Genomic DNA, 16964 nt, shown 5'->3' on the forward strand with positions numbered 1-16964 from the left:
AGCGGCTGGTATGCAATTTTCAGTTATTAATAAACTGTATGATAATTTTGTTCATCCAATACTTTCCTACGATTCGGCTATCAGGGGCCTCAAGCAATTCAGATGTATTATTTTTTTTCAAAACAGAGTTGCTTGTTTCCTCCTTGCGGTTAATAACAAAACTCCAAATCTATCAGTCCGTGGCGAATTAGGATGGACAAACCCACTTACAAAACAAGATATTGAAATATTTCGGTTTGGGCGGCGAATTCAAGCGGTCGATCCCAATAGACTTCTTTGTTCGATTAGTAAATTATCTACAAAATTCTGTAAATCCTGGGTGAACAATGTTTTGGATTTCCTTAATAGTTTAGATTTAACTGTGTCTGACGGTCTGCATTTAACCATATTCGATTTAACCCGTCTAAAATATAAGTTATTAGGGTTAGATGAGCACAATTGGTATTCAGAATTGTGGAATGTGAGAGGTTTACAAAATGGAAATTAGCTTCGTACTTATCGATTGTTCAAACACTCGCTGTACATGTCTGCTGAACCCTATGTTACATGTATCATGAACAGGTCTCATCGTAGTATCCCAAGCAAGTAACGCTGCGGCGGATTACCCTTACAAGTTGAAATTGGTAGATTTGCTAAACCTATCACGCCTTTACAGGATAGAATTTGTAAGTTATGTAATAATAAAGCTGTAGAAGATACATTTTCTCAATAACTGTCCATTTTATTCTGACTTAAGATGTGATTTATGGTCGGGAATTATAAAATCTACTCCTATATTTATTTCATTTTCACCTGTGGACCAGACAGTGTTCTTAATGAACTGTAACACATATATAAAACCTCTTGCGGCACTTATGTTTGCACATAGGCAACATTTCCTTACTTAAACTGTAACTCATTTGTAACGGGCTTGGCAAACCTATAAGTTATAATTCTTTTATATAAATAATGTTTTTCATTGTCCAATGTGTCTCATCGGCCTTTTATAGCCTCATGTTGTATATATTTACGCAAGTTTTTTTATGTCTTATGTGTACACATACAAAATGTGACACATTAATAAAATGTATAATGCAGACATGGCCTGTTATGTATCATTCAGTGTTTAGTAATATTTCCCACTTTCTTATTAAAGGCATCATGATGGATAATCTATTGTGTTGCAGTGTGGAATGTTAATTTATCGTGACTAAGGCTAATCCCTTACTTCCAGATATTGATTGTCATGTCTCACCAACAACTCACAAGGGATCAATCCTTGTTTAAACGCGAAGAGATACAGTATACTGCAGGTTAACTATATTATTTAACTAACTGATGGTTAAACGACATTGTTTACTTAGTGATTAAATGGTTGGGTGCTTAAATAGTGACAAAATAAATAAACTATTCTTCCTCTTTTTATTCATTTTCAAGATGCTGTGTATAACTTCCTAAACTGCTAACATATGTAATTTCTGATTTCTGTTGGAACGATAATTTAATATCTAATTTAGAAAACATTGCATAAATAATCTCCCCTCACGCAGAAAAAACAAGCATGGAATACTCCGTTCGTTTTTGATAATTGGGTTTGCATAAAAGAGGCGATTAATAAAATACGAAACGAGCCTATGTGTAAACCATGTATTATGAACCTTGCGAAACCAAACAGTTGATACCAAACTGTTCACTCGTTTCCTAGAACAGGTACGGCACGGGGGATAATTTAGCGACATGGTTGTTCCCTCATCTATTTTAATCATACACAATATATATCTTGAAGCTGCCAATGAAAGCATGAACTCAATTACTGTACAAATGAAAGAGTTCATTTTGTATGAGTATAAATATGAAGTTATCATTTTTTAACTTCAAATACTACGATGTGCCCACTTATACCTTCATTATGTTGACGGCCTGATTGGTAACAACCATGAGTTGCGATATATTATATGATTGCTTTGGTACTTTCATTGGTACTGGATTCTTCTTTGCGCAATAACCAGAGTATTATTTGTTTTAAATTTAAGCAAGTTTTGTGCCTTGTGGAATTGTAGATGAAGAAACACAATAAATACAATTCGCATTTATATAAGTAAAGCAAAATATCAATTAAATCTGAATACGTCAATGTGTAAATTTCTTGTTCTAAAAAGTACATGTATTTGTATTCATATTCCACGTGTTAATAATTTGGATTTGTAACATGTTTTTTATTTTCTTGCATCGGTTGTACAATACATTTATGGTCGTAGTTTGTTGACTGAGCCCCGGAATATTTTAAACATTGCATTTTTAGCAATTTCATGCCGTTTGGACAATATATTTATACCAACAAATGTAATAAGTCAATGGCAAAAGTAAAGTCAAATAAACAAAGATGGCGGATGAAGTAAAATTTCGAAGTTAAATCAGTACCAGCCAGGTCTGCGAGTAATACTGCTACCAACGTGCAATGTCTGACCCTTTCCCATGTTAAAGCATATTGAGAAAAGCTTACCTTGTACTTACTTACCTTTTGTAAAACATAAGAAATTAATACAACATATATCCCCGTGTTATGGGTTTTCGGACGCTGAATAAACATTCTTAGTTTTTCACATGAACCATTGTAAAACATCTCATTCATTTATAAAAGACAACGTAAAACAACATAATCAAAAGCCATGGAGTATTTACAATTTCTCTGTGATGCCACACCCCTCGTTATAGTGCAAGTATTCGTGATAGAAAACGTATGATGTCCGGAAACTTTAGATCAGACAAGAATAGTATTGTGTTATGAATAATAATGTAGGCATGTTTGGTGCTGACAGCTCTGATCAAAAACAGGACAATCCGCGACGGTTTTTCGGAGTATTTTCTTTTAATTTTTTTATTATATTTCTGCGAGGACTACTGTTTTAAAAAACACGATTTTCCGCGGAGATTTCGCATTTTAACAATGTATACCATACAATTAAACCGGACAAACCAAATTCAACACTTTTAAGTAATAATGATGTAGCTTTCATCCTCTGTGTAATCCACTCCGTTGGCTAATCTGCTATGCTCACGAGAGCATGTTACAAATCACTTCGCGGCAAACCAATCTGAGCTCAGCGCAAATCGATTTCAGGTGATTGTAATAAAGAAGTCACCGTCAATGCAATCACCTCCGACTGCTAATCCGCTCACGCATTTGACCATAAAGTCTACACACATACTTGTTCTGTGTTTTGCAGTTTATCTTATATATTACACACAGGAATAAGAGACATGTAATATGGTATGATGTATGTGGTTTCTTTTATTTCTTCCTAATATATTTTATTGTCCAAGGAGACAAAGGGATGGGGCACAAGAGCCATACTTATTGCCATTTCCAGGCTATATATAATTGTACATAATGTCTCGCATCGGAAATGAACACTTAAGTCATTGTGGACAATATCTATCTATATATCTATATCTATATCTATATCGACACGCACGCATCGACACGCACACGCACGCACGCGCGCACACACACACAAACACACACACACACATACAGTGCTTCACTCACCACAGAAATCGTTTGTCTCTTTTCCCCATTTGCATGTAAATAATGTGTTTGAATAAGGATGAATATTTTCCTCTGTCTTGGAAATTTCATCTGAAGATGCGTGGATACTGAAATAGCATGTATTGAGTACATAAGGGGACTGCTACGTCATGCATTTCAAGAACTAACATCCTGAGAACTAAATCTAACAATGTAGCTTATCTCATTCACAAACAATCTTTGAACACTGTAGCCATTGAAGCTGGGGTCCCAGGCAGTGTATTGTGTAGTAATTCAAGACTGTGAGTTCAGATTGTTTCACAACCTGAGCCTTATCAAAATCTCATCAGTAATCTAATATGATCTCTGTTTTAAAGTTGTGGTTAGCACCTCCTCTCCCCAAAATCACATACAAACGTTGATCAAATGGATAGCGCGTATGTTTGTGCTTAAGTCACTTGGACATTGTTTAGCTTCAAAAACTGTTCATAAGAAACATGTCAGACAGCTTTGACATCATTGATGACTTAGTCTTATGAGATGATGTAAACATTAGGGGAAATGAGCCCAAATAAATACAGAAACAGAGGGTCTAAAATTGCCACAGTGTTAAGCCCGAAAGTCTATTTAGGATTTAAATGGTGATGAAGGAAGTAGAGGGTAGAGAGAGAAAAAGATAATAAATCTTAACAAAACCAACCTGCTAGTTCGTTAGTATCCGTAAGCCTAACAACTGCATGATTCCCAATTAGATTAGAAAGTCACAAACTGTGATGAACGCAGCGTGTGTTCGATGAAGGAAATACAGCCCCTCAGATCTTCGTTTACTGAATACACCTTGACCAATGTTCAGTGATATAACTTATTAAGATATTGAAGCAACATGGCTTCTCATAGTTTTGAGGAAATTTCCGAGCTACACTTCATGGTTTCGTGCTCAACAAATATATATGAATGTATATGATGCCTCATCTTGATGAACTTTTATAAATTCAATTCGACAAAGATGCCTCGACAACATTTTTCACACATGAATAAGTTCAACCTTGGCAGGCAACTTGTACAGGTAAACATGGCTATTAATGCTCATGTGTGTCAGGTTGCCCTAACCTCGCCGTCATATATGTATACAAAACAAGTGCATTGTCTAAACTAGGTTACATATGCATTTCTTCAGCCGTTTCAATAATGCGATGTGCGCTGTCACCGCATGCTGTGTAGGTCTGAGCAGTCAGTGAGAGTTTATATTTTTGAGCTTAATCAGCAACATTAAGCCTTTCACGTATATTACAACTTTGTAAGTTAACTTTCCTTTCCAGAAATACCACGGAATGGTGACAGAGATGAACTTCTACCCCAAGAGATGTATCTTTGACTAAAATCTGATTTGTTATTTTGATTTCAAGTGATAGCCTTCACCTGGAAGGAACTTATATTTGTATTATTTAAATTTTTCTTTTCATAAATATCACGCTGCATTTTGGGTTTTGAACTTGCATGTCGCAGAAATAACTCCTGTTGGACCCTAAGACTTGCAAGAATACTCTAATCATTGTCCCCATTTGTACTTCTTGCTTTATCAGACCTTACCCATATTTTACAAAAATAAAAACAATTGTTTAATTATATTGATAAAATATATAACTGCAGTCTTGCAAAATATGATTGACTTGCATCGGCTGTATTAGATATGTTTGTTTCAGGAACTGTATGACAGGCCTAAAATGCGTCACGAAAGTAATTAACTTTGCTTTTGACCTGTAAAAGCTAACCAGCAAACGAAAACACCAAGAGTGTCGACTTAGAATTCTATGATGTAGTTTAGGTGGCAGTTCGATCGAAAACTACCCTTTGCTTTCTTCAAAATCTTGACTTCAACTGTTGATCCAACTTCTATTAAATCAAAATCAGGAAAATTTATCCTCATCTTTCAGGAAATAAAACATGAAAGACTTTGACAAATTGAGTAAATAGCAGATTTCATATTGAATTCACTACAAAGGACAACTTTTTGACGGGAGCTGGGGTCATATGACCCAATATTTCAAATGTTGGAAACAAAGGAGAAAAACAGTACAGTCATGGTCTAGTGACCGTACCGTTTCCATCTCGCTAAATTGTCTGGCTTCCGTTACCATCCGGTAAAGTCCGGTGGTCGTCGTTGTCCAGTGTCTTTACATTCATTGTTACAGAATTAGTGACCCGTAAATTCGGTGTCCTCCCATCTGTCAGACATCCCACTTGTTAGACACTTTTAGTTATGGTTTATTCATTACTAATCCCATGCCTGTTACCTACGACTCCGTCCTTTCTTCACCCATCTGTCAGACATCCCACTTGTTAGACACTTTTAGTTATGGTTTATTCATTACTAATCCCATGCCTGTTATCTACGACTCAGTCCTTTCTTCACCCATCTGTCAGACATCCCACTTGTTAGACACTTTTAGTTATGGTTTATTCATTACTAATCCCATGCCTGTTACCTACGACTCCGTCCTTTCTTCACCCATCTGTCAGACATCCCACTTGTTAGACACTTTTAGTAATGGTTGATTCATTACTAATCCCATGCCTGTTACCTACGACTCCGTCCTTTCTTCACCCATCTGTCAGACATCCCACTTGTTAGACACTTTTAGTAATGGTTGATTCATTACTAATCCCATGCCTGTTACCTACGACTCCGTCCTTTCTTCACCCATCTGTCAGACATCCCACTTGTTAGACACTTTTAGTTATGGTTTATTCATTACTAATCCCATGCCTGTTACCTACGACTCCGTCCTTTCTTCACCCATCTGTCAGACATCCCACTTGTTAGACACTTTTAGTAATGGTTGATTCATTACTAATCCCATGCCTGTTACCTACGACTCCGTCCTTTCTTCACCCATCTGTCAGACATCCCACTTGTTAGACACTTTTAGTAATGGTTGATTCATTACTAATCCCATGCCTGTTACCTACGACTCCGTCCTTTCTTCACCCATCTGTCAGACATCCCACTTGTTAGACACTTTTAGTTATGGTTTATTCATTACTAATCCCATGCCTGTTACCTACGACTCCGTCCTTTCTTCACCCATCTGTCAGACATCCCACTTGTTAGACACTTTTAGTAATGGTTTATTCATTACTAATCCCATGCCTGTTACCTACGACTCCGTCCTTTCTTCACCCATCTGTCAGACATCCCACTTGTTAGACACTTTTAGTTATGGTTTATTCATTACTAATCCCATGCCTGTTACCTACGACTCCGTCCTTTCTTCACCCATCTGTCAGACATCCCACTTGTTAGACACTTTTAGTAATGGTTTATTCATTACTAATCCCATGCCTGTTACCTACGACTCCGTCCTTTCTTCACCCATCTGTCAGACATCCCACTTGTTAGACACTTTTAGTAATGGTTGATTCATTACTAATCCCATGCCTGTTACCTACGACTCCGTCCTTTCTTCACCCATCTGTCAGACATCCCACTTGTTAGACACTTTTAGTTATGGTTTATTCATTACTAATCCCATGCCTGTTACCTACGACTCCGTCCTTTCTTCACCCATCTGTCAGACATCCCACTTGTTAGACACTTTTAGTTATGGTTTATTCATTACTAATCCCATGCCTGTTACCTACGACTCCGTCCTTTCTTCACCCATCTGTCAGACATCCCACTTGTTAGACACTTTTAGTAATGGTTGATTCATTACTAATCCCATGCCTGTTACCTACGACTCCGTCCTTTCTTCACCAATCTGTCAGCCAGTAAGGCGTAAGGAAAGAACACCACAACAGATATTTTCTATATCTTTTCATGTTTTTAATCAAGGTGCTCACGTGATTTGATGCACTTCGCGATGTAAGATTCGTTTGATCACAATATATATCTTTATTATCGATCATATCGTCTTGACTGGGCGCCACCGTTTAGTTTGAAGCAAATGCAAGTGATACGAGGGGTTGAATCTGATTGGTCAATAGGAGAGGCATAGAAAGGACATTACTCGTAATAGCCACTGGTGGCGCTACGATCGAGCCCAGAAATTCCAGCCTAGTTCGACAAGGGTGGAAACTGGATTTTAACTTTGGTCAGTTAACTCCCTTGCCTCGGGAAGATGCTTATTTGGTTACACAGAATGAAACCAAAACTTCTCAAGCTGAACGGGTGATCAGAACTCTTGAAACAGCTATGTACAGGTATTTTACCTATAAACAGAATTATCATTATTTGAATATTTTGCAAGACTTGGTGAAGGATTTTAATCACAGGCCTCACAGATCCCTGAGTGAACGATCACCCTCAGATATTAATCAAGCTAATGAAGCTTTAGTATGGAGAGAACAATACGTTGACACTTTAATGAAACCAGTCAAATCGAAAGTTGAAATCAAACAGAAGTCACTTAAGAAACCCTTTAAGTTTAAAGTGGGTGATCAAGTGAGACTGTCTCATTTGAGACATACATTTCAAGAAAAATGGACTGAGGAAATCTTTATCATAAGAAGAAGGTACTATCATGATGGTATACCATTCATCTGTTGAAAGATATGACAGAGGATCCTATACAAGGCAGTTTCTATGCAAATGAACTACAGAGAGTAGACAAGCCTGCAGACACTGTGTGGAGAGTGGAGAAGATTTTAAAGAAAAGGAAGCGAGTTGGCGTAAAAGAGGTGTTCGTGAAATGGACGGGCTATCCGAAAAGGTTTAACGGTTGGATCCCGGAGACTGATCTTCAGAGTATATAAGAATATTCCTCTTGAGAAAATGTTCATTTACACTCCACACGTCATGGAGACCACATCGTGTCCTGATTGTGAGAAACAGTTTTCTAGGAAAGATTCTATGCTGAGACATAGAAGGAATACGCATTTACTACCACCACCACCACCACCACCACAATCTACTCCACCACCAACACCACCACTTACTCCACCACCACCACCACCATGACCAAAATTTACTCTAACACCCCCAAGATATACTCCACCACCACTACAAACACCACCACCACCAAAGGATGCAGAACAGTTCAAGTTTACCAGTCGATCCAATGCCATGGTGGTGGGTCCAAGTGGAAGTGACAAGACTATGTCTGTGTTGAACATTTTACTACAGAATCGCATCAAACCAGTATCCAATAACATTATCTGTTATACAGAGTGGCAGCCTCTGTATCAGATGATCAGTGGACAGTTACCCTCTGTGACGTTTGTGAAGGGAATTCCTTACAACCTGCATGAGGATAACCATCTGGATGCTCGGAATAACAATGTGATTGTACTGGGTGATCTCATGTCAGAGGCTAAAGATGACAAACGCATCCCCTAACTGTTCACCCGAACCTCTCACCACAAGAATGTCATTATCTTCCTATTGTTGCAAAATCTGTTTCCAAGAGGCAAGGAATCACGTGACATTGCTTTGAATTCTCATTATGTGACTCTCTTTGATTCACCTGTGGACAGACGTCCTCTGTGCTTTGGGCCAATATTCTTTCATCAAAAGTGCACTACTCCCAAGTTAGGAAATTACGTGCAGAATATCATGACAAGAATAAAGACACTCTATGGTAATACGTGACTGATTGTTAAGGTTTTTTTTCAACAATTGGTACATCTCTACCACACTTCCCCATGCTGATCAACCCTCAAATGGTGTCAATACCCCTAAATGATAGAATAAACTGGTCCTGTGTTGTCTGTACTATTTGGCGCATGATGGTGGGTATAAAATACATGTCGATGTTCATTACGAAAACCCATAATGTAAACCGATGTCGGCACTATTCCGACGATAATAGTACCAGTGGCACTAGTTGACACTATGTGAGTCAGTTAATTGGGCAAACGTAAGTGAGAGGCCATGAAAGACTTACGTTGCTTGCTGTGAACTCGACTGATTACTACATGGGAACCCAGCTCGCTAGTTGGCTGTGAGATTTCCGGGTCCTGCGATTTCACTGGCACGGGCTGCGGCTCTCGGGAAACTTCGGCATTCGTGACCAACTCGTGTTATTCCGGGACAAGCCGAATAGCGACTCGTGCCTCTCTCGTGGCCATTTTTGCGACCGGGTTCCGTCTTAGCGCAAACGGGCATACATAAAACAATTGTCAACTTGTTACATAATGGGTCACATATATCTCTCCATATATTATATATATTTCAGATGCAATTTAAAACACATCGGAACATGCGGAATTATACAGTATGATAGAACACATTTAACTGTGTCTTAGGTATATTTTTAGATGCAAGACATATGTAAAATAAAAAATTATTTCTGAGGGATTCTTTGACGAAGAACTTGAAATCATACGCGCATTTTGATTGGTTTGTCGTATTTTCGCGCATATCATTCATCGATAGGGGGACGAGTCTTCTTGCAGGTTACGGAAAGGGGCGAGTGGTGACGAATGGAAACTTCGGCTGTACTGGCGGACATGGCCGACCACCACACGTCTTCATTCATCGATCCTTATAACATTACCCCGTTTGTTGCTCAGGTTATTGTGAACCCGAGTACCCCCTCCGCCATTTGGACACATTCTGTGCTTTAAATCGGTCAAAAAAGACTACATTGAAAGTAAAAAAATACCTGAAATGTACTTTGTCAACCCCTCTCGTCGCTATTTTACACACTTTTCGAGACCGCGGTATCGTACCGCTTTTATCGAGTGGTATACCTCTTCGTATCGCGCGTACAACTCAGTTTGACTGTTATTCTATGTGCGCTCGGCTAATACATATGCGCTGTTATCGCTCTGTCGCCTTGCAAACAAGACATGTTATAATACATGGATGAGTTTAATTCGTGGACACCGCCACCTCGAACACAAACCGGGAGTGAATTCGAAGACACATTGCTTAGATATTGGAATTGAATAATGATAAGTAATCTTATCAATAATATTATTACTTATCGGCATACCAGCCTCGTTTATGTTTCTGAGTGTTTCGTTTGCATGTTTGCATATATATATCCATGTGTAGGACGTGGTTCTTGTTGGGATGCACGTGTAATTGTTGTGTTGGTTTGTCAGTAGGTGTCGGTGTATCCCACAGCTACATATCTGGGAATTGGTTGTTGTGGGGCTGCCCATGTAATTGTTGTGTTGGTGAGTCAGTAGATGTCAGTGCTTCCCACAGCTACATGTGTAGGACTCGTTTGTTGTCGTGCTGCCCGTTTAATTGTTGTGTTGGTGAGTCAGTAGGTGTCAGTGCTCCCCACAGCTACGTATGTAGGAAAGGGTTGATGTAGGGCTGCCCATGTAATTGTTGAGTTGGTGAGTCAGTAGGTGTCAGTGCTCCCCACAGCTACGTATGTAGGAAAGGGTTGATGTAGGGCTGCCCATGTAATTGTTGAGTTGGTGAGTCAGTAGGTGTCAGTGCTCCCCACAGCTACATGTGTAGGACTGGGTTGTTGTAGGGCTGCCCATGTTATTGTTGAGATAGTGAGTCAGTAGATGTCAGCGCTCCCCACAGCCACATGTGTAGGACTGGGTCCTTGTAGGGCTGCCCAGGTAATTGTCGTGTTGGTGAGTCATTAGATGTCAGTGCTCCCCACAGCTACATGTGTATGACTCGGTTGTTGTAGTGCTGCCCGTGTAATTGTTGTGTTGGTGAGTCAGTAAGTGTCAGTGCTCTCCACAGCTACATGTGTAGGACACGGTTGTTGTAGGACTGCCCATGTAATTGTTGAGTTGGTGAGTCAGTAGGTGTCAGTGTTCCCCACAGCTACATGTGTAGGACAGGGTTCTTGTAGGGCTGCCCATGTAATTCTCGGGTTGGTGAGTCAGTAGGTGTTAGTGCTCCCTACAGCTATGTATGTAGAAATGGGTTGTTGTAGGGCTGCCCATGTAATTGTTGAGCTGGTGAGTCAGTAGGTGTCAGTGCTTCCTACAGCTACATGTGTAGGACAGGGTTGTTGTAGGGCTGCCCATGTAATTGTTGAGTTGGTGAGTCAGTAGGTGTCAGTGCTTCCTACAGCTACATGTGTAGGACAGGGTTGATGTATGGCTGCCCAGGTAATTGTTGTGTTGGTTAGTCAGTAGGTGTCAGTGCTCCCCACAGCTACATGTCTAGGACTGGGTTGTTGTAGGGCTGCCCAGGTAATTGTTGTGTTGTTGAGTCAGTAGGTGTCAGTGCTCCCCACAGCTACATATCTAGGACTGGGTTGTTGTAGGACTGCCCATGTAATTGTTGTGTTGTTGAGTCAGTAGGTGTCAGTGTTCCCCACAGCTACATGTGTAGGACTGGGTTGTTGTAGGGCTGCCAAGGTAATTGTCGTGTTGGTGAGTCAGTAGATGTCAGTGCTTCCCACAGGTACATATGTAGGACTCAGTTGTTGTAGTGCTGCCCGTGTAATTGTTGTGTTGGTGAGTCAGTAGGTGTCAGTGCTCCCTACCGCTACGTATGTAGGACACGGTTGTTGTAGGATTGCCCATGTAATTGTTGAGTTGGTGAGTCAGTAGGTGTCAGTGCTCCCCACAGCTACATGTGTAGGACTGGGTTGTTGTAGGGCTGCCCATGAAATTGTAAGGTTGGTGAGTCAGTAGGTGTCAGTGCTTCCCACAGCTACATGTGTAGGACAGGGTTCCTGTAGGGCTGCCCATGTAATTGTTGTGTTGGTGAGTCTGTAGGTGTCAGTGCTCCCAACAGCTACATGTATAGGACACGGTTGTTGTAGAGATACCCATGTAATTGCTTGAGTTTGTGAGTCAGTAGGTGTCAATGCTCCCCACAGCTACATGTGTAGGACTGGCTTGTTGTAGAGCTACCCAGGTAATTGTTGTGTTGGTGTGTCAGTAGGTGTCAGTGCTCCCCACAGCTACATGTATAGTACTGGCTTCTTGTCGGGCTGCCCAGGGAATTGTTCTGTTGGTGAGTCAGTAGGTGTCAGTGCTCCCCACAGCTACATGTTTAGGACTGGGTTGTCGTAGGGCTGCCGAGGTAATTGTTCTGTTGGTGAGTCAGTAGGTGTCAGTGCTTCCCACAGCTACATGTGTTCGACTGGGTTGTTGTAGGGCTGCCCAGGTAATTGTTGTGTTGGTGAGTCAGTAGTTGTCAGAGCTCACAACAGTTACGTATGTAGGACAGGGTTGTTGTAGGAGTGCCCAGGTAATTGTTGAGTTGGTGAGTCAGTAGGTGTCAGTGCTCGCCACAGCTACATGTGTAGGACTGGGTTGTTGTAGGGCTGCCCATGTAATTGTTGTGTTGGTGAGTCAGTAGGTGTCAGTGCTCTCCACAGCTACATGTGTAGGACTTGATTGTTGTAGGTCTGCCCATGTAATTGTTGAGTTTGTGAGTCTGTCGGTGTCAATCCTCCCCACAGCTACATGTGTAGGACTGGGTTGTTATAGGGCTGCCCAGGTAATTGTTTTGTTGGTGAGTCAGAAGGTGTCAGTGCTTCACACAGCTACATGTGTAGGACTGGGTTGTTGTAGGGCTGCCCATGTAATTGTTGAGTTGGTGAGTCAGTAGGTGTCAGTGCTCCCAACAGCTACATGTATAGGACTGGGTTGTTGTAGGACTGCCCATGTAATTGTTGAGTTGGTGAGTCAGTAGGTGTCAGTGCTCCCCACATCTACATGTGTAGTACTGGGTTGTTGTAGGGCTGCCCATGTAATTGTAGCGTTGGTGAGTCAGTAGGTGTCAGTGCTCCCCAAAGTTACATGTGTAGGACTGGGTTGTTGTAGGGCGGCCCATGTAATTGTTGTGTTAGTGAGTCAGTAGGTGTCAGTGCTTCCTACAGCTACATGTGTAGGACTGGTTTGTTGTAGGGCTGCCCATGTAATTGTAGCGTTGGTGAGTCAGTAGGTGTCAGTGCTCCCCACAGCTACATGTTTAGGACTGGGTTGTTGTATGGCTGCCCAGGTAATTGTTGTGTTGGTGAGTCAGTAGGTGTCAGAGCTCACAGCAGTTACGTATGTAGGACAGGGTTGTTGTAGGACTGCCCATGGAATTGTTGAGTTGGTGAGTCACTAAGTGTCAGTGCTCGCCACAGCTACATGTGTAGGACTGGGTTGTTGTAGGCCTGCCCATGTAATTGTTGTGTTGGTGTGTCAGTTGGTGTCAGTGCTCCCCACAGCTACATGTGTAGGACTGGGTTGTTATAGGGCTGCCCAGGTAATTGTTGTGTTGTTGTGTCAGTAGGTGTCAGTGCTCCCCACAGCTACATGTGTAGGACTGGGTTGTTGTAGGGCTGCTCATGTAATTGTTGTGTTGGTGAGTCAGTAGGTGTCAGTGCACCCCACAGCTACATGTGTAGGACTGGGTTGTTGTAGGGCTGCCCATGTAATTGTTGTGTTGGTGAGTCAGTAGGTGTCAGTGCACCCCACAGCTACATGTGTAGGACTGGGTTGTTGTAGGGCTGCCAATGTAATTGTTGTGTTGGTGAGTCAGTAGGTGTCAGTGCTCCCCACAGCTACATGTGTAGGACTGGGTTGTTGTAGGGCTGCCCATGTAATTGTTGTGTTGGTGAGTCAGTAGGTGTCAGTGCTCCCTACAGCTACATGTGTAGGACTGGGTTGTTGTAGGGCTGCCCATGTAATTGTTGTGTTGGTGAGTCAGTAGGTGTCAGTGCTCCCCACAGCTACATGTGTAGGACTGGGTTGTTGTAGGGCTGCCCATGTAATTGTTGTGTTGGTGAGTCAGTAGGTGTCAGTGTTCCCCACAGCTATATGTGTAGGACTGGGTTGTTGTAGGGCTGCCCATGTAATTGTTGTGTTGGTGAGTCAGTAGGTGTCCGTGCTCCCCACAGCTACATGTGTAGGACTGGGTTGTTGTAGGGCTGCTCATGTAATTGTTGTGTTGGTGAGTCAGTAAGTGTCAGTGCTCTCAACAGCTACCTATATAGCACTGGGTTGTTGATAGTGACATAAGCATCATAAGGACTTCGGGATGATCCGCGTGGAGAGAATCAACTGTTCAACGTTCTTTCAGGGGGGTACAGACAATACTCAATTTGGAAAGGTTATTTCATTTTACATGAACACATTACATATCAACCCATTACACATCAACCCTTTACACATCAACCTATTACACATCAACCAATTACACATCAGCCTATTACACATCAACCCATTACACATCAACCTATTACACATCAACCCATTACACATCAACCCATTACACATCAACCGATTACACATCAACCTATCACACACGAACACATTACACATCAACCCATTACACATCAACCCATAACACATCAACCTATCACACATCAACCCATTACACATGAACCAATTACACATCAACCTATTACACATCAACCCATCTCACATCAACCCATTTCACATCAACCCATCTCACATCAACCCACTACACCTCAACCCATTTCACATCAACTCATTACACATTAACCTTTCAAATATCAACCCATTACACATCAACCCATTACACATCAACCTATCACACATCAACCTATTACACCTCAACCCATTACTCCTCAACCCATTTCACATCAACTCATTACACATCAACCTATCAAACATCAACCCATTACACATCAACCTTTTACACCTCAACCGTTTACACATCAACCCATTACACATCAACCCTTTCCATATCAACAAATTACACATCAAACCATTATACATCAACTTATCAACCCACCTCACATCAACCCTTTACACATCAACCTATTACACATCAACCCATTACACATCAACCCATTACACATCAACCCTTTCCATATCAACCAATTACACATCAAACCATTTCACATCTACCTATCAAACATCAACCCATTACACATCAACCTATTACACATCAACCCATTACACATCAACCCTTTACACATCAACCTATTACACATCAACCCACTTCACATCAATCGATTACACTTCAACCCATTACACATCAACCTATTACACATCAACCCATTACACATCAACCTATTACACCTCAACCCTTTGCACATCAACCCATTACATATCAACCCATTACACATCAACCCATTACACATCAACCTATTACACCTCAACCCTTTACACATCAACCCACTTCACATCAATCGATTACACATCAACCCATTACACCTCAACCCTTTACACATCAACCTATTACACCTCAACCCATTACACATCAACCTATTACACATCAACCTATTACACATCAACCCACTTCACATCAATCGATTACACATCAACCCATTACACCTCAACCCTTTACACATCAACCTATTACACCTCAACCCATTACACATCAACCTATTACACCTCAACCCTTTACACATCAACCCATTACACATCAACCCTTTACCCATCAACCTATTACACCTCAACCCATTACACATTAACCTATCACACATCAACCCATTACAAATCAACCTATTACACATCAACCCATTACACATCAACCCATTACACATCAACCGATTACACATCAACCCATTACACATCAACCTATTACACATCAACCCATTACACATCCACCCATTACACTTCAACCCATTACACATCAACCCATTACACATCAACCCATTACACATCAACCTATTACAACTCAACCCTTTACACATCAACCCATTACACATCAACCTATTACACATCAACCCATTACACATCAACCCATTACACATCAACCCTTTACACATCAACCTATTACACCTCAACCCATTACACATTAACCTATCACACATCAACCCATTACACATCAACCTATTATACATCAACCCTTTACACATCAACCTACTTCACATCAACCCATTACACATCAAACCACTTCACATCAACCCATTTCACCTCAACCCATTACACATCAACCTATTACACATCAACCCATTACAAATGAACCTATTACACATCAACCTATTACACACCAACCTATTACACCTCAACCCATTACACATCAACCTATTACACATCAACCCATTACACATCAACCCATTACAAATGAACCTATTACACATCAACCTATTACACATCAACCTACTTCACATCAACCCATTACACATCAAGCTACTATACATCAACCCTTTACACATCAACCTACTTCACATCAACCTATTACACCTCAACCCATTACACATTAACCTATCACACATCAACCCATTACACATCAACCTATTACACATCAACCCATTACACATCAACCTATTACACCTCAACCCTTTACACATCAACCTATTACACAACAACCCACTTCACATCAACCCATTTCACATCAACCCATTACACATCAACCTATTACACATCAACCCATTACACATTAACCTATTACACATCAACCCAGTACACATCAACCCATTACACTTCAACCCATTACACATCAACCTATTACACATCAACCCATTACACATCAACCCATTACACCTCAACCCTTTACACATCAACCCATTACACATCAACCTATTACACATCAACCCATTACACATCAACCCTTTGCACATCAACCTATTACACCTCAACCCATTACACATTAACCTATCACACATCAACC

This window comes from Haliotis rufescens, unplaced genomic scaffold (assembly GCF_023055435.1).
Source record: "Haliotis rufescens isolate VD_foot unplaced genomic scaffold, xgHalRufe1.0.p SCAF_41, whole genome shotgun sequence".
Lineage (NCBI taxonomy): Eukaryota > Metazoa > Mollusca > Gastropoda > Lepetellida > Haliotidae > Haliotis > Haliotis rufescens.